The sequence below is a fragment of the Vicia villosa genome, linkage group LG3 (genome assembly GCF_029867415.1).
Source record: "Vicia villosa cultivar HV-30 ecotype Madison, WI linkage group LG3, Vvil1.0, whole genome shotgun sequence".
Lineage (NCBI taxonomy): Eukaryota > Viridiplantae > Streptophyta > Magnoliopsida > Fabales > Fabaceae > Vicia > Vicia villosa.
Window position 1 is genome coordinate 141,642,622 of NC_081182.1, and position 24,631 is coordinate 141,667,252.

The following is a 24,631-nucleotide window of genomic DNA, read 5'->3' on the forward strand; positions in this document are numbered from 1 at the left end:
TATTTTAAAACCTAATTCATTTTCCAAAATTGTTAAGTATTTTAAAGCTTAACCATTTAAACTTATTAGGTATTTTAAAGCCTAGTCTTCTTTTTAAACTTGTTAAGTATTTTAAAGTTTAACCATCTTTTAAAAAATTTGTGATTTTTTTAAAGCTTACACCCAAAAAGATTTTGGCCACTTTGGCCCCCTTTTCCTTTTTTAAAAAAAAAAGGAAGAACAAAAGCTCTGACTTCCCTATTGCACCTAAGGAGTATGTAGGCCTAAGAAAACACTGGTATAGGGTACCTAAGATAGCGCTTTTAAAAAGTGCTGGCGTAGCCTGATTAAAATTAAAATTTAATTTTAAAACAAAACTAACAAAATGCAATAATGAGTCTCAGAATGTTTTTACCCCTAAACCTAATCCCCAAATTCATCTTCGTTTCTCTTCGATTTCTTCATGCATTTCCATCACAAAATCTAATTCATTTGATTTTGGTTCGATTGTTCTGCTCGATTGTTCTGTTCGATTGTCTCTGATTCTATTTGATTGTTCTGTTCCATCACAAAACGCATTAAGGTATTTCTATTTTCTCTGATTTTGTTCGATTGTTCAAGCTCGGTTAAAGACTTGTAGAATTTCTTCATTTTTTCTGCAAAATGCTCTCTCCAACGAAGAAGCTCCAATCGCCATCTTTCTATCATTTTCACTGTGTTAAAGCTCAAGAGGAAGAATCATAAGGGTTTCTTGCAATATTCAGAGGCATTGAGTGAGTTTATTTTTCACTCTCAATAGGTAAGTTCAAATCTGAGTTCTTTCATCTCTAGCATTAAAATATGGTTTTAGGGTTCATTGACGGGATTAGGATTTAATTCTGGCTCTTGTTGGTTTAAATCTCTGATTGTTGGGTGTTTTGATGCTTTTATCCTTCTTCCATGTCGAGAAAACAAGAGAGATTGAGAGAGGGACGAAATAGAACAAGAGTCCGTGAGAAATGCGAGAGACGAGTTTGAGAGAGTCCGTGCTAAATGACTATCTGTTGGTGTACACAATAAACTACATGCTGGCAGCCAAACAAAAGGTTCCACTAAATTATGAAAAATACATGTTTAATATCTTAATATTTGAAAGGATGTTAAGAATTTAGAATAAGATACAGCCAATTCTACATAACTTAAAGTGTACATGAGAATTATAGTATGCCTTGCTAAATAGCTAACCACCAAGCTGTAATGTCTAATCCACACTCAGACTTAGGACTCCTGGCCGGTAGACCGGCATTCGTCTTTCTTGGTATCCTCTTCTTCATCCTCGTCTTCATCATCTGCTTCTTCAGCTAGTTTTGCCAGCTCCTCCTGAATCATGAGCTTGATAGCTGCCTTTTTGGGATTGAGATCCACATCGAATTGTTTAGCTGGAAAATGATAAGCAATTTTGTTAGTTTTCTTCTCAAATCTTATTCAATAACACTTTTTTTCACATCTGCGAAAGGTTTGTGGCACAGCCCAACAGTAACACTAATTGATACATCCCTTCCAACTTAGATTCAAACCTGATTCGTCTTATTGTGGGAGACTAGTCTCAAGCTAGACCTAACCTCGTTTATTCACAAAACGTTTTCACATAAAATAAAAATCCCAAATTGTCCCACCTGTTATAACTATTTAACATCACAAATTCATCATAAACTTTTAAATGTTTGGGTGAAAAAATGTCATTTTGAATATTGTAGATCCAATAGAGGAGACCAAATTCAAAAATTCAAGAGTTCAATAAGTACCAAGGACCAAAATTACATACAAAATTGCATATTGCATACTTATGATATCAAAGAAACTAAAAGTGTGATTCAGTCTAAAACTCAATATCCTAGATTGTTAAGGGAAAGAGCTATTGTAAACTATGCCCCTCCAGGTGCAAGGATAAGCAGACACTAGAAAATGCAAAAAACCAAAAACACATATAAAAGAGTTTTGATCTTAAAGGTATAAATGTGGCACTATTTCATAGTTTTAACTGAAAAAGATATAAATATTAATATTGTGGAAAAAGGAAGTTAAAAGAGAATAGAAAACTTACCAAGTAGATTCAGAATGTCTTTGAATGTGACCTACAAAAGGAAGCTAAATGACTCTCTGTTATAGTGAATCAAATATGTGTTGATTAGTTCCAAAAAGTTGGATATACCAAAACTCTCCCTCTCTCATTTGATTCTAGCATCAATTTTTTCAAATGGGATGTAAAATCGGATTGAAAATTCAATTAAAGTTGTAAAAGTTCAAATGAAGGGTAAATGAGGGTCTTGATATAGACTAATAACATAATTTATTAACACAGGAAAAGTAAAGTAAAAAAAATAAATCAGAACGAGTATAGTTGACATAATCATTAACCAAAGTGCAATTTTTCTTACTTTGAAAAATAATATCACCATTTCTCTGTTTTTGGATTGGGGGGCTATTCTTCTTGAATTTTTATTCTCATTCTGCAGCATGGCTTATGCTTATGAATTTTATTGAATTTTCTTCTTGGGTGGTTTAACGCCACATTGTCAACCTTTTCAATACTTTTAACATTATTCCAGAATTTCATCAGATAAGTCATCTTCTTAGTAAATGTGCTTTCCCAGAGTATGTTAAGAATTATAGAAGATGCTAATTTTTTAATTTACATTATGAATTGCACATTAGTTTATGAGTAAATTAAAATTTTGTTGAAGAGACAATGAAAAGTGAAATGTTGGATTGATATTGATAGTATGATTATTTTACAGGTGCAGAGTGAAAGTCTGATTGTTTACACGAATCTTACATTGTGTGGGTCCAGAAGTTGATTATTTCTCTACAGGTAATTAGTTGTTCTTTTGCTATAGTTACGTGAATAATTAACGTTTTTGTTTAGCTTAATTAGTAAAACCATTTGAATGAACTGCTATGATTCTTAATGTCAATGTTGTTAATCGTTAAGTGATGAACTTACTAACTTTGTGAATTTACTATAAGGGTTACTTGTGAAGAGTGAAAGTTTGATCGTTTTCAAGAATCTTACATTGTGTGGGTCTAGAAGTTGCTTAGTTCTATACAGGTAATTAATTGTTCTCTCTTGCCAAAGTAATTAGTTGTGCTTTGAATGAACTTCTATGATGGATCATTTCCACTTTAATTAGTTGTTTTTGTTTAGCTTAATTAAGACATGGATGCATTCAAATTTATTGTCGAAAGAGTACGAGAAAGGGGTAGTGGAATTCGTTAAGTTTGTGGTTGCTCACGCCGAAGACTCGAATCGAATGACGCGTCCTTGCTTCAGTTGCTGTTATGGGGGTCAGGTTGACGCGGTTCAGTTGGAATCACATTTACTACGGTTTGGAATTGATAGAAGTTATACATGTTTGAATTTTCATGGTGAGAAAAGTAACGGGAATGTTGAATTGAGGTATAATACGACGTATGCTTCAAACGACGATTGCACAGACACGTACGATTATGATCGAGTCGAAGAGATTGCAGAAGCGCTTGACGAAGATCTTGAGGATTGTTCCAAAATGTTCGAGAGGTCGGTAAGCGATGCAGAGAAACCGTTGTATGATGGTTGTACAAAATTCACAAGATTGTCTGTGGTGTTAAAGTTGTACAACTTAAAGGCAGGCAATGGATGGTCGGATTAAAGTTTCACAGAGTTATTAGCCCTTATGAAAGATATGCAACCAGAGGATAATGTTCTTCCAAATCGAACGTACGAGGACAAAAAGATGTTGTCCTCTATTGGCATGAGCTATGATAAGATACATGCCTGTCAAAAAGATTGTGTTTTGTTTCGAAACGAGTATGCAGCGTTGAATGAGTGTCCTAAATATGGTGCCCCTCGATATAAGAAAAAGTTGTCTCCGGCAAATTCTTATGGTATTTTCCTATAATTTCAAGATTTAGACGCATGTATCGTAGTGAAACTGATTCAAGACGCTTGACTTGGCATGCAGATGAAAGAATTATTGATGGAAAGTTGCGACATCCGACAGACTCACCACAGTGGATGAAAGTTAATAATGATTATCCTGAATTTGGAAAAGAAGTAAGAAACCTTTGGTTGTCATTGTCTACTGATGGAATGAACCCGCATAGTATTCAAAGTATCTCGCATAGAACCTGGCCCATGATCCTTATGATTTATAACCTACCTCCGTGGCTATGTATGAAGCGTAAGTACATGATGATATCTATGTTAATTTCTGAGCCTAAACAACTAGGGAATGACATAGACGTATACTTGGCACCCTTATTCGAAGATTTAAAGTTTTTGTGGGAGAACGGTGTGGAGGTTTATGATGGGTATAGGAAAGAAAGTTTCAACTTAAGGGCGATGTTGTTTGGAACAATTAATGATTTTCCAACCAACGAAAATCTATCAGGGTACAGCAATAAAGGTCAAAAAGCGTGTCCTATTTGTGAAGATGGAACCGATATGACACGATTGAATCTTTGTCAGAAGAATGTCTTTCTCGGTCTATAGCAACCGGCCCTAAAAATGAAAGTTTTAGAGTCGCCACCTATTCTGAAGGGCGAATAGGAAACCCTACGCAGTTGAGAGATCGGGGTAAGTTATTATAATCAGGTCGAGGGAAGGTGTTAGGCACCCTCAACCCTTTCCTATTGGCTTTGAATCTAATGGGCAGTTTTATGGCTAAAAGTTAAGGTTAATAGCTAAGGAATTGAATAGGGGAAAATTGAGATTTTAGGGAGGGGGACTCGCCTTGGTTATCCAAGTGCCTACGTATCTCCTTATGGAGAATTAGAGTCAACCTAGTTCGGGCAAAGGGTTGTACGCCTTTGAATTAGTTATGATTGAATTAATTATGAAAGTGTTTGAAGGCTTTTTGAATGGCCTGTCGTAGTTTTGGAAGTTGTGATTTGAAAGGCATTTTGAATTGCCTGATTGAAAAGGATGAAAATTCGTAGTTTGATTTGAAGTGTTTTGAATGTTTGATTTGGGCGTACAACCCTGATTTGATATGTCACCGTTAGATGCGATGATCAATAGATTTGATCAGTATAGCTAACGGATTAATGAGGCATTGCTGGTTACTCAGATCGATAGATTCGATCGTCGCGGGCAGCAAATTGAATGTATTTTAAATTTGTAGTTAAATCTTATGTTTTATTCTTTTATCTCTCGTCTAATACGACTAATAGCTTTAGTCGGGTCGAGGAGAGAATTATTCAAGAATTAATCAAATTAGAATTAATATTTCTGCCAAAAAAGGCAATGGGATTGGGCAAACCCTAATGTACGGATAACCTTTCTAGGGTTTTTATGATTTAATATTAATTAAAACTAATTAAATCAATTAAGTCGAATAATCGACATAATCGAATAATCAGGGAAAATGATATACTCCTAACCCTAATTATATGTGCTAATCCTAATTTAAATAAATTAATTAAATTTAAGTATAACTAATTAAATCTAATCAAGATAATTAAGTAAACCAAAAAATAATATAAGGAACCTGGTTTTGCTTCTATATGGTGAGCCCTTGAAGGAGTATGGTACGGCGCCGCTCCGAGGACCATTGGATCTGAGGCCCTGTTCATCGCATGATGCAGTGTTGAGGGTGTACAATGCATTCATGCAGTACACAGGGATAGAACCCAGGTCTTGCTAGTCACGAGCGCTCCTTTACACCATCTATGCTGCACAAACGAATTTGTTAGGATAATCAACGCAATAAAATATGTATTAAAACATGTGGTTAAAAATCAGAAATTCAGATCCAGCCCAAAGGCGGACCCCACGCATTCAGAATTGACGAGTCATGGATGAGAGAAGAAACACATTCTTATCTTCTCCTTTCACGATTCTTTTCCAACTCAGTAATGTAACAACAGTATTAAACCCATTTCTCCTTTCTTTCTATAAAAACACATCTTCGCTCAGTGAAGGAGATCGCCGGATCCGGCGTCGGCGCTGCGGGAAGGAGGTTGCCGGGGGTTGCGATTTGGCGGGTGTTGACCGGTAGCATTTGGCCTTCGCGACGAGGTGATTGCCGGCGGAGGAGAGGTGGTGACTGGGTTCGCGGTTTACTCTGATTCGTGGCGGAAGCTCCGTGTGGTTTGCGGCACCGGCCATCAAAAAAGATATCGCAACGGGGTGGACGTCGAGCTTCGATGGGGTTGTCGTCGTGCTTGGAAGCTGAACGGTTGCGATCGAGAGGGTCCAGTTCCTTTGTTCTGTATGCGTATCATCGGAGGTAGGGATGCGGCGGCCTAATGATGCCGTGCGGGCGGGCATGATCATGTTGTTCATGGAGAATCCAAGAGTTGTCTCCATCGGGTTTCATCGGTGTACGGCGAAAGATCCAGCGACCCTGTTTCTTTTCTCAGTTGTTTCTCCAACCTATTGTTACAGTTATCAACAAAAAGAATTTTGTTGAATTGGGAAGTTAGCATAAATTGAAAATTATTGGGTTAGATAAGTAACAAATCATAGATATCAAAAGATTAACATGGTCAGTAAATCAAAAAAGTTATCACTGTTAGAACCAATTGTTGATTATTGGATGAATAATATTAGTATGGTTAGTGATGGAACTGGTTTATGAGAAGTAACGCGGAATATGCAAAGGTGAGTATGGATCGGTTTGCTTAAAAACAATTAAGGTAGGAGTCAATAGGTGTTTTCCGGCGTGCTAGAATGTGTGTTTTTTGAAGTACTGTGATGATGGTGATGAATGTTTTTTTTAATGGTTGTCAAAGGTTAGCATAAACAGAGGAAGTGTTATCGTGAGGAAACACAGGTTTTCTACATGTAAGTTAGGTTGGAACAAGGTATATGGGTTGAAATTGTTTTCGTACGTAGGCGCAAGTGTCTGGAGAAAACATGGGTTCTATGTACGTGTAAAGAAATTGTCCATCGGTTGAATTGTGTCCTCCCATAATTATTAGAATTGGTCCTATTTATATTAGTTAAATTAGGTTTTTTTATACCTAATGGGCTTATTACCCAATTAACTTAATAATTACTCTTAATAAACTAATAATAAAAAATACTCCTAATATATATATATATATATATATTAATAATCCTAATAGTACTATAATAATAATCCTAGTAATATTAATAATTCTAATAAAAGAAATTGGCAAAATTACAATAATAATAATTCTAATTATAATAATAATAAGGTAAATGGTAAGTTGAATAAAAGTGAGTAAATAAATTATAATAACTAAAAACCCCAAAGATAAATAGGCCAAATGACTGGGCCAAGTACCTTTTAATTTTAACCCCATTTTAATTTGAGATATTTTTATAAGAGAGTGGGTTTAACAATCGAGATGTTAAACCCCATGACTCCTATTTTGGTATTTCTTTAAAGAAATGATCAGGCAAATTTTGGGGTATGACAGCTGCCCCTGTTCAATCTTCTTAAACCTGAAGAATCAGATAGGCACGTCTGCCTATCTTGTTCTAAAGGTAGAAGATGATTGAACACTAAAACGCCCTGAAATTTGCACTTGTTGGGAATGATGTTCTGGAAGAGATGGGCTTACAGATGCCACCCAAGATAAATGTACCTCTTTTTTTAGAGTGTGAAGCATATGCTTTCGAAGGGAACCCATGTGCTTTGATTGTAGCACGGCCTAAAAAGGCAACCTGAATTTTATGCAATGTTATGATGCATGCGATGTATGATGCAGTGAGCTTCTCAAAATAAATGAGAGCAGTGTATGCATATGCGTTATGAATGAGTGAGGTATGTAATTGAACGATGCATGATTGTTAGCTGTGTTAATTGAAGTATGTTAGTAATTCTGAAAATAAAGATAAAACCTTTGTTTGTTGTTGAAGATGTTTTAGAGAATATCACTGCCGAGGGACTCACGTGATAAACCCAATTGAAGAAACTTTTGTAAAACCTTGTGCTCAAGCGTGAGAGAAAAGAACTGTCTTGATAAAGCCTGAGTCTTACATAGCGAGGACTTGTAAGTGGGATCACTTGTTATGATTCTAACAAGCTCACCTGCACCAATAGGATCATTTTCCATGGTTCGGACAAGTTTCACCTGCACCATTTGGACTCCTTGTCCTGGTTCGGACGAGTTCACCTGCACCAAAGGAATTACCTGCCATGGCCCTGTCAAGCGTACCTGTATAAGAAGAGATCGTTTGCTATAGTTCTAGCAAACTTACCTGTATGAAAAAGATTCACCTGTTTGGAAACTCACGACTCGAGGGTCGGAGAAAATAGCATGTCAAATATTCACGACTCGAGGGTCGGAAAGGAAATGACATGTTTAGAAACTCACGACTCGAGGGGTCAGAAAACACCTAACGCGAGGGTTGGAAGCTTCACGAGACGTGGGTCGGAAAACACACCTATCACAACATGAGGGTTGGAAACTCACAACACGTGGGTCGGGCAATACACCTATCACAACACGAGGGTTGGAAAGTCACGACACGTGGGTCGGAAAATACACCTATCACAACACGAGGGTTGGAAACTGGGCTTTTGTAGTATGTAAATGCACTAGACGATATGCGTATGTTAATGCGTATGCATGTATGTTGATGCTAATGTTGATGTCAACCCCAAGATTTTATCTCCTTGATTTTTTTTAATCCATGCTTGCACCTATGTCTGTGACTATGCTTATGCTTATGTATATGTTGATTGATGTAACGAGTGAAACGAAGTAATGTCTTCTATAAGACTAACTAAAAAGTTTTATGGAATGGATGTGAAAATTTTCCTTGAAGAAGGCTACCTGAAAAGGTTCTTAGCAAAGAATGAGGAATGTCTTTAAAGACGACTACTTGAAAAGGTTCTTAGAAAGTACGGTTAATGTCTTATAAAAGACCACCCAGAAAGGTTCGTAGAATGTTTTAAAGAAGACCTCCTGAAGAGGTTCCTGAAAAGGATGACAAATTGTCTTAAAGAGGGCTACCTAAAAAGGTACTTAGAAAAAGAATGTTCTGAAGAAGACTACCTAAAAAGGTTCTTGGAAATGATCGTAGGATTTGTCTTAAAGAGGACCACCTGGAGAGGCTGAAAGATGTCTTTTAAAAAGGACTACCTACAAAGGTTCTTAGAAAGAGAATGTCTTAAAGAAGACTACCTAAAAAGGTTCTTGAAAATGGCGATGATTGTCTTAGAGCAGACTACCTAGAAAGGTTCTTAGAAAAATAATGTCTTACAGAAGACTACCTAAAAAGGTTCCTGAAAAGGGTGACAATTTGTCTTAAAGAAGACCACCTGAGAAGATTCCTAGAAAGGATCGTGCGATTTGTCTTAAAGAAGACTACCTAGAAAGGTTCTTAGAAAAATAATGTCTTAAAGAAGACTACCTGAAGAGGTTTTTGGAAATGACAATTCGTCTTTAATAAGACTGCTTGAGGAGGCTCCTAGAAAGGATCATGAGATTTGTCTTAAAGAAGACTACCTAAAAAGGTACGGTGTAATGTATCAACCCATGTATGTAATGCATAATTTATATGTTTTTGCATGATGCTCCAATGATAAGCGTATATAGCTTGCTAATGTTGCATGAGGTGGGGTGTGATGCTAGCGCGACTTCCCAATCCCTGTATTTTTTTTTGAATTATGAAGATCGTAGTTGGGAGAAAGATTTGTTTGATGTTTGTAGAGTGTGAGAACGTATTTTCCTTATGATGTGCGCCTTGCCCCATTTTGGCTTTGTCGTATGCTTCAACTCTTAGGTTGAAGGGTATGCCCTTGATCTCCATGATATGGAGGACTATCCATAGTGTTCTATCCTTTTGAATTTGAATTTTTCCCATGTTTGACATGCCCCTGTTTTTTTATTGCTTCGAGGTGTTCCTCAAGTCAATTGAACCTTTAGGATGAATGCCCCTAGTTGATAGGATGTTTGATTGCATGCCCCTGTGATCCTTTAAATTTTTCCCCTGTTTAGGAGAACCCCCTAGATGTGGTTCCCCCATTCTAGAGTCTTTATTAGAAATGGTCGCCTTTGATTAACCAATTTCGAGATCTCCTTGAGTGCTAAGTGTATGTTCGTAGATGATGTTGTACCCTTTGAGAAGTAACTCCAATGCGATGCGTATGCAAGTTTTGAAATCGAAGTCCATTATGAATTAGGACTGGATGTTTTTAGAAATGAATGCTTGAAAAGGCGTAGTGGTTAGAAATAGTTTTAACAAACATAGGAGTCAGTATTACAAAATTCTGCTTGATATGCTTTCGTAGTTAACCTTGCCTCAATTAGGACTTTTGAATGTTGTAACTTGACCTGGTTCACGGTTTTAAGAAACAACGGATATAAGACTCGAAATTTATTTAACCCACCCCTTTCTCCTTGATGTTCTCCAAATCCTAGAAATTCGCCTAATCCAATGAATGTGTTTTGTTTGTAAGAAAATCAGTTCTGATGTTGAGCAGAAGCCTTTAGTAAAGACCCAAGCGTTGATGAAAATATTGCAGAGATCCAAGAATTGATGTTAAGCTTTGATGGTTTAGCAGTCACAAGATTATCCTTTGTATTTTGCCTTTGTTTTTATCCCTTATTTTTGCATGAACCAACTCTTTTGAGTCTGATCCATCGGGATGCCCTAAATTTTGCCTAAGTCATTTTTGTTTTCTTTTATGAAAATTTTCATTTTGACTTAGCAGGCGTTTTTCTTTTTTTCTTTTGAATGCTCCTTTTAATCCTTGGATTTGGAATATTATGACTGCCATGTCAATTTGGATTTGCAAGCTTCGTCTTTGATACGTCCTCGATCTTGAATGATCTATTGAGGAAGAAGATGTTGTAAATGTTACCTCCATTGTTTCCTCAATCTTGGATGAACGTGAGGAAGAAGATATGCTTGGACCTTTGCTTTGCTCGATCCTTTGCTTGGATTGATTGATTCTCTTGACAACCAAAATACACCATTGAATTAATCGAAATCTACCCTGCCTTTGGTTGAAATCAAGGTTTTTTTGAAAAAGTAGAAACAAACTCCAACTCCTGGCTCGAGGGGGTGACGAGGGATTAACATCCTTATATCTCCACTGTTTGGGAATTGAAATAATGCCTGTACATCCACGGCTCGGTCTTACCTTAAAAGCATACGTTTAGCTGGATTAAGTTATTTGTATTCGTCATCCTCCCTTAAGTTTGTTAATCACCATAGATTTGAAATTGAGAGTAGAATAGAAGTGTGTGAGTGAATCGATTCCAAAACCCGTGTATGGTCATCCCCGTAGAATTGCTAATCCGAAGGTACAACTTTTATCCTGAGAAAAGCTTAGCGATCATAGGGGTTGAAATTCTGACATGATAAACACCTATTGATTCTAGGGAAAATCTCCTTTGTTGATCCAAAGACCTTGTTTTACTTCTTAGTTCATGGACTTGTAGAAGTGAACGGTAACCTCGAACGCTCCTTGGGCACGTCAAACCTGTCGGGAATAAATTTGGTTAGCGGTGGGTTTTCGTCGTATCGGAACTTTATGAGTTTCCTTTGACTGAACCCCTTTTGCTTTTCCTAAGGATAGTGTCACACCATTTGCAACCTTCAGGGTTTGTAGATTGATAAAGATAGCCTATGACCCTTTTTCCCCTTGGTATGGAGTTAACACATGTCGCCTTTCTCCCATCATAGTTATGCATCTTTGTTTAGGATTTTGCCCCAACTGGACTAATCCTTGCCCCCAGGTTATCGTATAGCATCCTTGTAAGTTTGATATGTTCTAAGATGAATCCCTTTTTGACTAGATACATCTTGAGTGTATCTATGAGGGAACTCTTTGTTGATCTAATCCTTGCTCGATGACAACCTTTATTGTATTTATAACCCTGTTATGACGAGGCATGGACATGCGGCTGGCATGGTGAAAGACATCCTCATTTTCTTAGTAAGACTAAGCTCATTCTCATTAATTAATCCTCCTTTCTCCGTAGTTTGCGATCCTTTGATTGTCTTCTGTGCGGGTCTCAGGAAATCAGCTAGCACGGAACGGGTGGATGCGGGCGAAGATGTGAATGTAAATGTATGAATGCATGAAAATGCAGATGCATGTGTATGCGAGAGATTCGTTGTATTATGACTCCGTGTATGCAATGCAAACGTGTAACACATGATCCTAGGGATAACCTTAAAGGCGACATCAGACCCTCGTGGAATCTTTGCAGGATAAATGTTATGACACGCTAAGGAAATCCCTTAGATTAGGGAATATGCAGAAGGTAGCGGCTGGTGACCGTTCAAGACAGTCACCAAGTCTCATGGCCATCGAGAGGCCAATCAACGTGTACCAATGATGTTGTCCTTGGTGGGAAGGTCCTCTATGCGGAACACAACCTATCTAAGGACGATATCGGATGAAGAGAAATCCCTACAAGCTAGGGATGAGAGATGTATAGATGGAAATCTAAATCCTACAAGTTACAGGGTGCGCGGGAATAAGCATGGACTGACCGTTCAGGACAGTCATTAGATCTCATAGCCATCGAGAGGCCAATCAAACGCATGCTAATGAAGTTGTCCGTCATATGAGGGATGTGATTTTTTTTAGAAATGGAATCCCTACAGGATAGGGGAAACGTAAATGTAAGCACGGGGTGACCGTTCAAGACAGTCACTGAATCGCATGGCCATCGAGAGGCCAATCGACGTATGCTAACAAAGATGTCCTTCGTATGAAGGATGCATTTTAAGAAATATGATCCCTACAGGCTAGGGAACGCGTAGATGTAAGCACATGGTGACTGTTCAAAGTAGTCATTGGATCGCATGGCCATCGAGAGGTCAATCGACGTGCATAAACGAAAATGTCCTTCGTGGGAAGGACACGTAGTTGTAAAATACAAAGATATAAAAGGAAACTCCCCACAGGTAAGGGAGTGCGTAGATGCGGGCACGGAGTGACCGTTCATGACAGTCACTAGGTCTCATGGCCATCGAGAGGCCAATCGACGTGCATTAATGAGGATGTCCTTCGTACGAAGGATGCGATTTTAGAACTAGAGTCCCTACAGGCTAGGGACTGCGTAGGAATACCTGCAAAAATTAAAATGCAAGGCATTTGTAGTATATAAATTGCACATATATAATAAGCCCGTAAGCACATAAGCCCTAGGTTCATAGGTTCGACGTAACGGCTTAGGGTGCCTACCTTTCCCATTGGTATGTTCTAGAAGGTCTCATGGGATCGTTCGTAGCCGCTGAGACTTTTTGTCTCTTTGGATTTTTGAACAACTCATTGGTCCACGAGGTTCGAATTTTAGGGGTTGGTTCCCAGAGAGATCAGCTAAATACCCAGTCCAGCCCTCAACAAGGTCGAGCCTCGTATCAGACCTTTCCGAATATTTAACCCACTCTGAGTGGAATTATAATAAGACTCGTAGGTGGTGTAATTCCCCTCTGGTCATTATTATAATTCCCACGCTTAGGCTTAACAGCAATTTATATACAACCAAAAAATGCAATAAAAATAACAAATATTCAAATAATCAAATATTTAATTAAAATTGCTATAAACAAATTAAATTGTAAATAGATAAATAAAATTAAACAATTTAAATATTTATATAAAAACTATAAACCATGGAAATTGCAAATAAATATCTAAATAAAAATTTAAATATTAAATATAAAAGCAAAGAAATAAAACCTAAACCCTAATTTTGGAAAATTTGCCAAACCCTAATAGCTAGCCACAAACCTAAATAATTTTCCAAACCTAAACCCTGCCAAAACCTAGGAGCATAATAATTCACCATTTTTGTGTTTCCCCAGCAGAGTCGCCAGCTGTAGCAACCTGCCCTAAAAATGAAAGTTTTAGAGTCGCCACCTATTCTGAAGGGCGAATAGGAAACCCTACGCAGTTGAGAGATCGGGGTAAGTTTTATAATTAGGTCGAGGGAAGGTGTTAGGCACCCTCAACCCTTTCCTATTGGCTTTGAATCTAATGGGCAGTTTTATGGCTAAAAGTTAAGGTTAATAGCTAAGGAATTGAATAGGGGAAAATTGAGATTTTAGGGAGGGGGACTCGCCTTGGTTATCCAAGTGCCTACGTATCTCCTTATGGAGAATCAGAGTCAACGTAGTTTGGCACAGGGTTGTACGCCTTTGAATTAGTTATGATTGACTTAATTATGAAAGTGTTTGAAGGCTTTTTGAATGGCCTGTCGTAGTTTTGGAAGCTATGATTTGAAAGGCATTTTGAATTGCCTGATTGAAATGGATGAAAATCCGTAGTTTGATTTGAAGTGTTTTGAATGTTTGATTTGGGCGTACAACCCTGATTTGATATGTCACCGTTAGATGCGATGATCAATAGATTTGATCAGTATAGCTAACAGATTAATGAGGCATTGCTGGTTACTCAGATCGATTGAATCGATCGTCGCGGGCAGCAAATTGAATGTATTTTAAATTTGTAGTTAAATCTTATGTTTTATTCTTTTATCTCTCATCTAATGCGACTAATAGCTTTATTCAAGTCGAGGAGAGAGTTATTCAATAATTAATCAAATTAGAATTAATATTTTTGCCAAAAAGGCAATGAGATTGAGCAAACCCTAATGTATGGATAACCTTTCTAGTGCTTTTATGATTTAATATTAATTAAAACTAATTAAATCAATTAAGTCGAATAATCGACATAATTGAATAATCGGGGAAAATGTTATACTCCTAACCCTAATTATATGTGCTAATCCTAATTTAAATAAATTAATTAAATTTAAGTATAACTAATTAAATCTAATCAAGATAATTAAGTAAACCAAAAAATAATATAAGGAACCTGGTTTTGCATCTATATGGTGAGCCCTTGAAGGAGTATGGTAGGGCGCCGCTCCGAGGACCATTTGATCTGAGGCCCTGTTCATCGCATGGTGCAGTATTGAGGGTGTACAATGCATTCATGCAGGCCGCGTGTACTAGATCTTTGGACCGAGCATAACTAACAAATTAAACCAAAATAATGCAATACCCAGGGATAGAACCCAGGTCTTGCTAGTCACCAGCACTCCTTTACACAATCTATGCTGCGCAAACGAATTTGTTAGGATAATCAACGCAATAAAATATGTATTGAAACCTGTGGTTAAAAAACAGAAATTCAGATCCAGCCCAAAGGCGGACCCCACGCATTCAGAATTGACGAGTCATGGATGAGAGAAGAAACACATTCTTATCTTCTCCTTTCACGATTCTTTTCCAACTTAGTAATGCAACAACAGTATTAAACCCATTTCTCCTTTCTTTCTGTAAAAACAAAACTTCGCTCTCTGAAGGAGATCGCCGGATCTAGCGTCAGCGCTGCGGGAAGGAGGCTGTCGGGGGTTGCGATTTGGCGGATGTTGACCGGTAGCGTTTGGATCTCGCGACGAGGTGATTGCCGGCGGAGGAGAGGTGGTGACTGGGTTCGCGGTTTGCTCTGATTCGTAGTGGAAGCTCCGTGTGGTTTGCGGCACCGGCCATCGGAAAAGATATCGCAACGGGGTGGACGTCGAGCTTCGATGGGGTTGTCGCCGCGCTTGGAAGCTGAACGGTTGCGATCGAGAGGGTCCAGTTCCTTTGTCTGTATGCGTATCGTCGGAGGTAGGGATGCAGCAGCGTAATGATGCCGTGCGGGCGGGCGTGACGTGATGATGTTGTTCACGGCGAATCCAAGAGTTGTCTCCGTCGGGTTTCATCGGTGTACGGCGAAAGATCCAGCGGCTCTGTCTCTTTTCTCAGTTGTTTCTCCAACCTATTGTTACAGTTATCAACAGAAAGAATTTTTTTGAATTGGGATGTTAGCAAAAATTGAAAATTACTGGGTTAGATACGTAGCGAATCATAGATATCAAAAGATTAACATGGTCAGTAAATCAAAAAAGTTATCACTGTTAGAACCAATTGTTGATTATTGGATGAACAATATTAGCATGGTTAGTGATGGTATGGTTTATGAGAAGTAACGCGGAATATGCAAAGGTGAGTATGGATCGGTTTGCTTAAAAACAAAAAAGGTAGGAGTCAATAGGTGTTTTCCGGCGTGCTAGAATGTGTGTTTTTTGAAGTACTGTGATGATGGTGATGAATTTTTTTTTATGGTTGTCAAAGGTTAGCATAAACTGAGGAAGTGTTATCGTGAGGAAACACAGGTTTTCTACATGTAAGTTAGGTTGGAACAAGGTATATGGGTTGAAATTGTTTTCGTACGTAGGCGCAAGTGTCTAGAGAAAACATGGGTTCTATGTACGTGTAAAGAAATTGTCAATCGCTTGAATTGTGGCCTCCCCTAATTATTAGAATTGGTCCTATTTATATTAGTTAAATTAGGTTTTTTTATAACTAATGGGCTTATTACCCAATTAACTTAATAATTACTCCTAATAAACTAATAATAAAAAATACTCCTAATATATATATATATTAGTAATCCTAATAGTACTATAATAATCCTCCTAGTAATATTAATAATTCTTATAAAAGAAATTGGTAAAATTACAATAATAATAATTCTAATTATATAATAATAAGGTAAATGGTAAGTTGAATAAAAGTGAGTAAATAAATTATAATAACTAAAAACCCCAAAGATAAGTAGGCCAAATGACTGGGCCCAAGTACCTTTTAATTTTAACCCCATTTTAATTCGAGATATTTTTATAAGAGAGTGGGTTTAACAATCGAGATGTTAAACCCCATGACTCCTAATTTGGTATTTCTTTAAAGAAATGATCAGGCAAATTTTGGGGTATGACACGGTCATCTTAGATTCTTAAATTCTAATCATCACTATCGTGGGTGGAGAAAAGCATTAAATGGAGACACCGAACAACGTAGAGCTCCACCTATATTGACAGGTGATCAAATTTTTGAAAAGGTGAAAGATGTGAGTACTCAGTTTGGCAAGCCTTTTGCACATACACTTGTCAAGAGTGGGTGGAAGAAGAGGTCAATTTTTTTTGAACTTCCATATTGGAAGTCGTTGTACGTAAGACATTTCCTCGATGTTATGTATACTGAAAAAAATGTATTTGAAAGTGTTATTGGTACATTAGTCAGTATACAAGGAAAGTCTAAGGATGGCCTTAGCATAAGGAAGGACGTGGTAAACATGGGAATGATAACTAAATTGGGACCCGAGACGAAAGGAAGATGAATATATCTGCCACCTGCTATTTACACTCTATCTAGAAAGGAGAAGAAAATATTGTGTAAGTTCCTCAGTGAAGTTAAAGTTCCAGAAGGCTACTCATCAGATATTAGAATACTTGTGTCCATGAAAGACCTTAAGTTAAAGAGTTTGAAGACGCATGATTACCATGTTATAATGGAACATTTTCTACCAATAGGTATACATTCTATTCTGCCTGAAAAAGTAAGCAGCGCAATAACTAAACTGTTTTTTTCTTCAAGTCAATTTGCAGTAAGGTGATCAATCTTGCGATCTTACCAACATTGCAAAAAGAGATAGTTGTTACTTTATGTGATCTTGAAATGTATTTTCCTCCCTCTTTTTTTGACATAATGGTTCATCTAGTCATTCATCTTGTGAAAGAGACACAATTGTGCGGACCAGCTTATATGAGATGGATGTACCCTGCTGAATGTTATATGAAAATATTAAAAGGGTACGTGAAAAACCGAAGTCGACCAGAGAGTTATATTGTCGAACGATATGTTGTTGAAGAAGCGGTTGAGTTTTGTACTGAATATCTGTCAATTGTTCAATCAATTGGACTTCCAAAATCTCTAATTGTCAAAAAAAAGAAGGAAAAAAGCTAATTAGAAATAAAGTTGTGACAATATCAATGGTCGAACAGGATCAAGTGCATTTTTATGTTCTTCACAATGAGATTTAGGTTGAGCCGTATGTTGAAATGCACAAGGGTGTTCTCCGAGGTTTAAATCTGAATAGAAACGATAACTGGATAGTACGAGAGCACAATCAAAGTTTCATACTGTGGTTTAAGGAACATATTTATTCAAAGTATCATTCAGATCCTGCTTCAGTAACAGAAAGGTTGAGATGTTTAGCATATGGTCCATGTATAGTTGTGTTTTCTTATAGCGCATATGCAATTAATGGATACACATTTTATACCAAAGAATAGGATGATAAAAGTACTATGCAAAATAGTGGTGTTACATTGGTAGCTGAAGCAATGCACATATCAAGTGCGAATGACTTAAACCCGAAATATGCAAATTTTTCATATTTTGGGGTTATCTAGCGCATTTTGGTGTTTGATTACGTGAAGTTTCATATTCCTGTATTTGGTTGTAAGTGGGTTGAAAATAATAATGGCATACGAATGGATAAGTCAGGATTTTTGCAAGTGGATCTCAATAGGGTAGGTTACAAAGATGAGCCTTTCATTCTAGCCTCTCAAGCTAAACAAGTGTTCTATGTCAATGATCCGACAAGTACTAAATGGTCTATAGTGCTTTTATCTAACAAAGTAATCGATGAAAACATTGGAGATCAAGGGGATATTGGTGTTGGCATTGAATCTTGTACAAGAAACGATCAAAATGAGAATGAATATTGTAATAGAAATGATCACAATGAGGGTATTTGGATCAATCCAACCGTCTGCGTTGTTACGAGACGCGTAGAACATATTCCTACCAAGAAAAGAAAGAGATGTTAGTGAAAAAGGTAATAGTATATTCAATTTGTATAGTTATATATTCCTATTCAATTAGTATATATATATATATATATATATATATATATATATATATATATATATATATATATATATATATATTGTATAGATTTTTTCAATTTTGCGCCGATTGTTACAATACTTGTTATTTGAGGTTTGTGTCATGTACCGATGAGTTCAAGATAGTTGTTAAACCATTTCCAAACATCAAAACTCGAGCTAATCGGGAAATGACACAAATATCTGATTTTGGTGCATATTCTCGTTTTGTACATAACTTTTGAACCATGTATCCGTTTGTCGACTTCTTTACATGTAACTAAACTATTTTGACGATTCTGTAGCTGCTCATGCACTTATCTTTGCATTTCGAGACTGTTTTTAATCGGGTTTTCTTTGGTCCATAATCAAGAGTCGGGGTTATGGTCTGAATTTCGGAAAACCGACTTCATTTTTGAGTCCGTGAGGACGTTTTACCATAGCCATGTAAATTTCTTTCAATTTCGACAACTTTCTTTTTTTGACACTTATTCCAATTTCAACGATTTCGATTCCGATTTACTTGTACATAGTTACTTTGACTTCCATTTGACTTGTATACATGTTTAAATAGTAATAGTGTACTAATGTGCTTTGGTTTGTTTGATACAGGTCAAATGGCTAGTAATCAAGAAAACTCACAAGATAGAGATGCTCCAGATACAAATCCTCCAGCTGATACTTCAGCAAGAGAAGTTGCACGAGGCATCACCATTATGTAGGGAATCATTCGAGATAGAGACAAAGGATTAATATATAATTTAGAATGGAATCCTGATAATCAAGAAATTGGTACTAAGGTTGCAAAGATGACAAGCTAGATTGGTACACTTGTTCGTATGCATATTCCAATCTCCGTATCTAAATGGAATATGAAAAGTAAAGCATTGGACGAGAAAAAAGACATGCTTTGGGCTGAGCTTAAGGTATCATATATGATTGTTGTAATTATCTTGATGATAATTTTTTTAAATTACTTATACTAACACACTCTATGCGTATGTTTTTTCGTAGAGGTCTTTTATCATACTAGATAAGCGTAAACGCTACATACGTGGTTTGGCCGGAAAAAGACATAGAGGGTGGGAAATCTTTTTTAACAAACACCTATCTTAAGGATAAAGAAGGAAATTTTGTTGGAGAGGCCCCGGGACGTCCAAAAAAGTATGAGATCTTCATTAAAGTTTGAGATTGGGTTCAGTTGGTAAATCAAAGAGATGAAGATTTCCGGAAAAGGAGTGCCAAAAATAGGGCGAGAGCATCAAAACCCGTGTATCCATACAAAAAAGGGTGTTTGGGATATGCACGCTTAGAGGAAAAAATTGTAAGTAAATAGAAATGCTACGTTCCTATTAATTGTCTAAATGTGTTGTAATTGACGATCTTATCATTTGTGTCAATGCATAGTTAGAGGAGACAAAAAGTAAGGAAACCTCAATTCCAGTACATGAATTATGGAAGGAAGCACGTGTGGGCAAGAATCGAGCTGTTGATCCCGATGTTCAAAAAGTTTATGATGAATGTGTAAGTATAACATTGTGTCTTTAATTAAATCAAATGTTTATTAATATATAATTTATTTTTTTATCTCCACTAATAATTTTCGAAATGTAAATGAATTACTGGAGATCATGTTGCAATCGGTATCCACCGGTGAGGACCAGGATAATAGGAGCGTACTTAGTAGAGCACTAGATGTTCCTGAGTATCCCGGTCGGGTGAGGGGTAAAGGTCTTGGTGTGACTCCAACCTCTTTCTATAAGAATCCTAGGAGAAGAAATCCTATTAATGAATAAGTGTTGCAAAAATTGTAGGATTTACAAGCATAAGTCTCGGAATTGCAAAGAGATAAAGAGATATATATGAGGGAAAAGTCAATACTTCATCGGTGAAAGAAACTAGTGATAAAGCTAGTATCAACTGTCAAAAAATATTTCCTGAGGTTATTATAAATTCTTTTTTCTTATAATTTTTCTATTTCTGTAATGATAATGACTCTATATTGTTCAAGTTTCTCTTTTTTTCCACCTCATTCTATTATTGAATTAACAGTAACATATTTATTATTGCTTTAGGGCATTTCATCTTGCCAACTATACTAATCGTCACTGGATTATCGCCTAGTTGGCAAGGGAAAAGTGAACAAAACTTTGGGAGATTTACTTCACCATAGACCGCTCCCGGATGGACACTTGAAAATATCGGTTGATGTTGTATTAGATCATGATGCGTTGATACCGGTACCTGACATGGTCTCAGAGACAACATTGTTGCGAGATGCAATAGGGTCAGTTGTTGCATGGCCCTCGGAACTCATTTTCATTGATGATGAGTGTAATACGGTGAGAGAACTGACTTTTTGTAAATGTTGCGGATAGCAAGAGTCGCCACCGAATTTTATTTTATCCAATTGGAAAGGCAAAAAGAACAGGAAAGACCTTTTGAAAGACTTTGAGTTCGGGGGGTAAGTTATACAAAGGGAAGGTGTAAGCACCCTTTGTATCTATGGTTATTCATGGGCTCTTAATTGCTTAACTCACTTTTATTTTCAAAAATGTTTGAAGTGTAGTGTGTGAATAAGAAAAGGATTTTTGAATAAGAACTTTAGATTGCAAATAAGCGTAGTCTTTTTGAATTGATTTGAAAGAAGTGGGAAAAGATATTTTTGAATTTGAAAAGAGCAAGCAATTAAAAGTAATTACCCTAAGTTTAATTTTTTTGTTCTTTAAGACTTTTATTTGAAAGGGCTATCCATACCATAAGGAGGGCAGGTAGTCCTTTCATTGGATTTGAAAAGGGTCATCGAGGGTTATCGTTCGCCATCAGACTGTCCCTACCATAAAGAGGGCAGGTAGTCTCAGGGAAGGATATAATACTCATTTAGGAAACCAGTGAGGATACCTTATCATTCTAAGGGACGACCATCATTTTACCGAGGCAACATAGAGGGACTAGATCTCATATGATGATTTTATTCGTAGGCAGCAGGGTACAGGCAGCATAAGAAGGGTTACCATTAAAGGTGTGTGTGCCACAATCAAGTGATTCAGTTCAAATATTTTATCTTGTAAAATTAGTGATTCTAAATTAATTCAAGGTTTATCACTCCCTATTGTTACTAACCACGTAGTTAAAATATCGGCAGAAAATATAAACCCTAGTTATAGTTACGGGGTGCAGAAAGTAAAGGCAGGAAAATAAAAGGCAGAAATTATAAACCTAAACTATTACAAGAAAACTTATTGCGACCTTTACATATTTTCTAGAATTTCAAATAAATAATAAAAAGAAAATTTTAAATAAAATAAACAATTCAAATTAAAGGCATGCGACAATCAAGGGAGTATGAGGTGAGAAGAGAATGGCGTTTGAAGAAATTCAATGTTTGATTACAAAAGGCGAACCTAAACCTTAAAAGGTAAAAAACCTAATAGGGTAAAAAACCCTAGCCTACAGTTAGTTATTATTAAAACTAAAACTAATAGTTATTATTAAAATTAAAACCTAAAAATATATATTAGTCTAAAAACCCTAATTTGATTAACCTAAGTCTATAAATTAAATTATTGATTAGACCTAAAACTAAGTTAATTAATCTAGATTAAAACTTAAGTTAAAGATATTATAAAAACCTAAATTAAAATTATTGACTAAAATTATCACTAATTATTATTAAACCTAATTTAACTAATTAATTAAGATGTTAATCCTAATATTTAAAAGGTTAATTCTAATTTAATATTAAATGGTTATTTTGGTAAAAAATAAAAATAAAAGAAACAATCATTAAATAAAGAAAACAGAAAAAGAAAAGAAGAGGAAAAAGGAAAAGGAGAAAAGAAATATAGTTGGGGCGTTGGATTGCATGTAGGAGAGGCTCCGATGGTGCACCATGGGCAGGCGTTTCTGATCCTTCAGATTGGCCTTCACTGGAGATCCAATGGCCATGATGAGATAGCGCACCCTGCATACATGTGGGTGTGTGTACATGATCTGAAAACAAGCCAAAGTTAAAAATAAGTGACCTGAGCCAAGTTTCGAACCCAGGTCCTGCAAGTCATTGGTGGTCCAGTACGCCTACCAAGTGTGCTGCGTTTTCAACCTGTAATTAAACCAATTATTAAATAATAAATAGAAAAAAATCAAGTGATAGTTTAATTAAAAAAACTGAGTCCAAAGTGGGGTCCAGGTATGTTGACCCACGAATCAGAATTTGCGAACGTGCCAACGTAACATTCAAACGTTTAATGCTGTGGGCCTTCGCCGGAGCTAGGGCTCCGGTCACCCTCTCTGGTTAACCATAAATCCAAAACCTGCGAAAACGCATCATTTAGAGCAAACTAAAAACCCAGATCGCGTGAATCTATCATTGCGAACACGATGGTGGTACTCTTATGTCCGGAAAATGCCTGTTACATGGAGTTCGAAGCTTTACAGTTTTGAACCCTCATCAATGGTGGATCACGTTTTAGGACCTGAAGCTCCAACATGGCATGTTGGACCTGCTCTAGTTGACCTCGGAAGCTTGTTAGAATCGTTAGTTCATAATAAAATATGATTAAATGCAACATATAAAAGTCACAAAGTGAAAGCTTATGAAGAATGTACCCTCCATGTTATGAACGTGATCAAGTTCAGCTTATGGTCTTACCTTACCTTTCATTACCTCAAAGAGTGATTGGGGTAATTAGTTGGCATTGAATCCTCGTGAATTTTTTATTTCTCGTACCCTAGTTTTGGTTTCTTTTTGAAAGAATTTAGAAGTGTGTTTTTGGTGCTAGGGTTTTTCTCCTTGTGGCTGCAACGTTATCTGTATATAAGAAAACATATTAGGGTTCTTTTATGGGCTTGGGCATGAGGTTATTTGATGGCATGGAAGCTTGGTATTTTTTATGTTTAATTCCTTCTAAAATTAACCTTTTTCTTTAATAAACAATCCCCCACGAATTTGGAACTCCATGTGATGGAACTTGGGCCTTTGGATGATTAGAAGTGAACCAACATGGATTAATCCAATTATTTTTATATTTTACTTATTTTATTTATCTTTTAATTAAATAAATTCAAATAAATACAAATAAAATAATAAGAATATGAGCATGGGCTTAGAGGTCATATTTTAGGTCATGAGTATGCTTGGAATCAAAATCCTAGGCCCATTAGCCCAAAAACCAAGTTTTGATCAATTAGGGTTTCATGGTTTCTTTGAAATTTTACCAACTTGCACCAATCATAACTCACTCAATATTTATCCTATGAAGGTGTTCTAGGACTTTTGGGAAAGCCCAATATGTCCTCCACAAGCCACTTTGGAACCTTTTTTGCATTTAGAGATTTTATCCATATGATATTGGTCTGGACAAAAAATAGCTTTTTGCAAGCTTCTAGAAGAACCTGTAATGTTTTGGCTCATATATCTCAAATGAATCATTTTTGGCCTTGGCTTTAGAGGGACAAAGTTGTAGAGAATTCAATTTCCTTCAAAATGAGCTTTGAATGGAAAATTTCTCATATTCCATGTGAATGTTATGGCTGGTCAAAGTTCAGTTGACTTTTAGGTCAAAAACCCTAATTTAGAAACTTTGAGTTTTGTTGATTTCTGAAATTTTCTTGAAGAATCATGATCTACCCTTGATCAAATGATGAATGTTACTTCAAAATATGGATGTTGACCAAAAAATCAGGAATTTTGACTGTATTTTTACCACAGTTGACTTTTAGGTCAAATCAGTCGACTGTTGATTATTTGAGCAGTTGACTGAGCAATCTTGTGAATCAGAGCTTGAAACTTGGTGTGAGGATTCTTTGAGGAATATGAGAAGCCAAGAAGTCCACTTGAGGTATTCAGAACCTGATTTTACCTTGAGAGAAGCAAAACCCTAGTTGTGTGGGTTTTTGGTAAGTGAGCTTATTCCTCAGTGCTTGAGCCAAATTATTTGAAATATGATGGGCAAATTTTGGGGTATGACAA

The 24,631-nt window shown here is 36.6% G+C and overlaps 1 long non-coding RNA gene across 1 annotated transcript; it reads right to left on the minus strand.

The window, feature by feature from the left end:
* Positions 1-1,075: 1,075 nt before the first annotated feature.
* On the minus strand, positions 1,076-16,226 carry LOC131662470 (uncharacterized). Its single transcript, XR_009301596.1, has 2 exons — positions 2,063-16,226; positions 1,076-1,397 (listed from the first exon to the last, which is right to left on the minus strand). It is a non-coding gene; the product is annotated as an uncharacterized LOC131662470 (long non-coding RNA).
* Between the last annotated feature and the right edge of the window lie 8,405 nt (positions 16,227-24,631).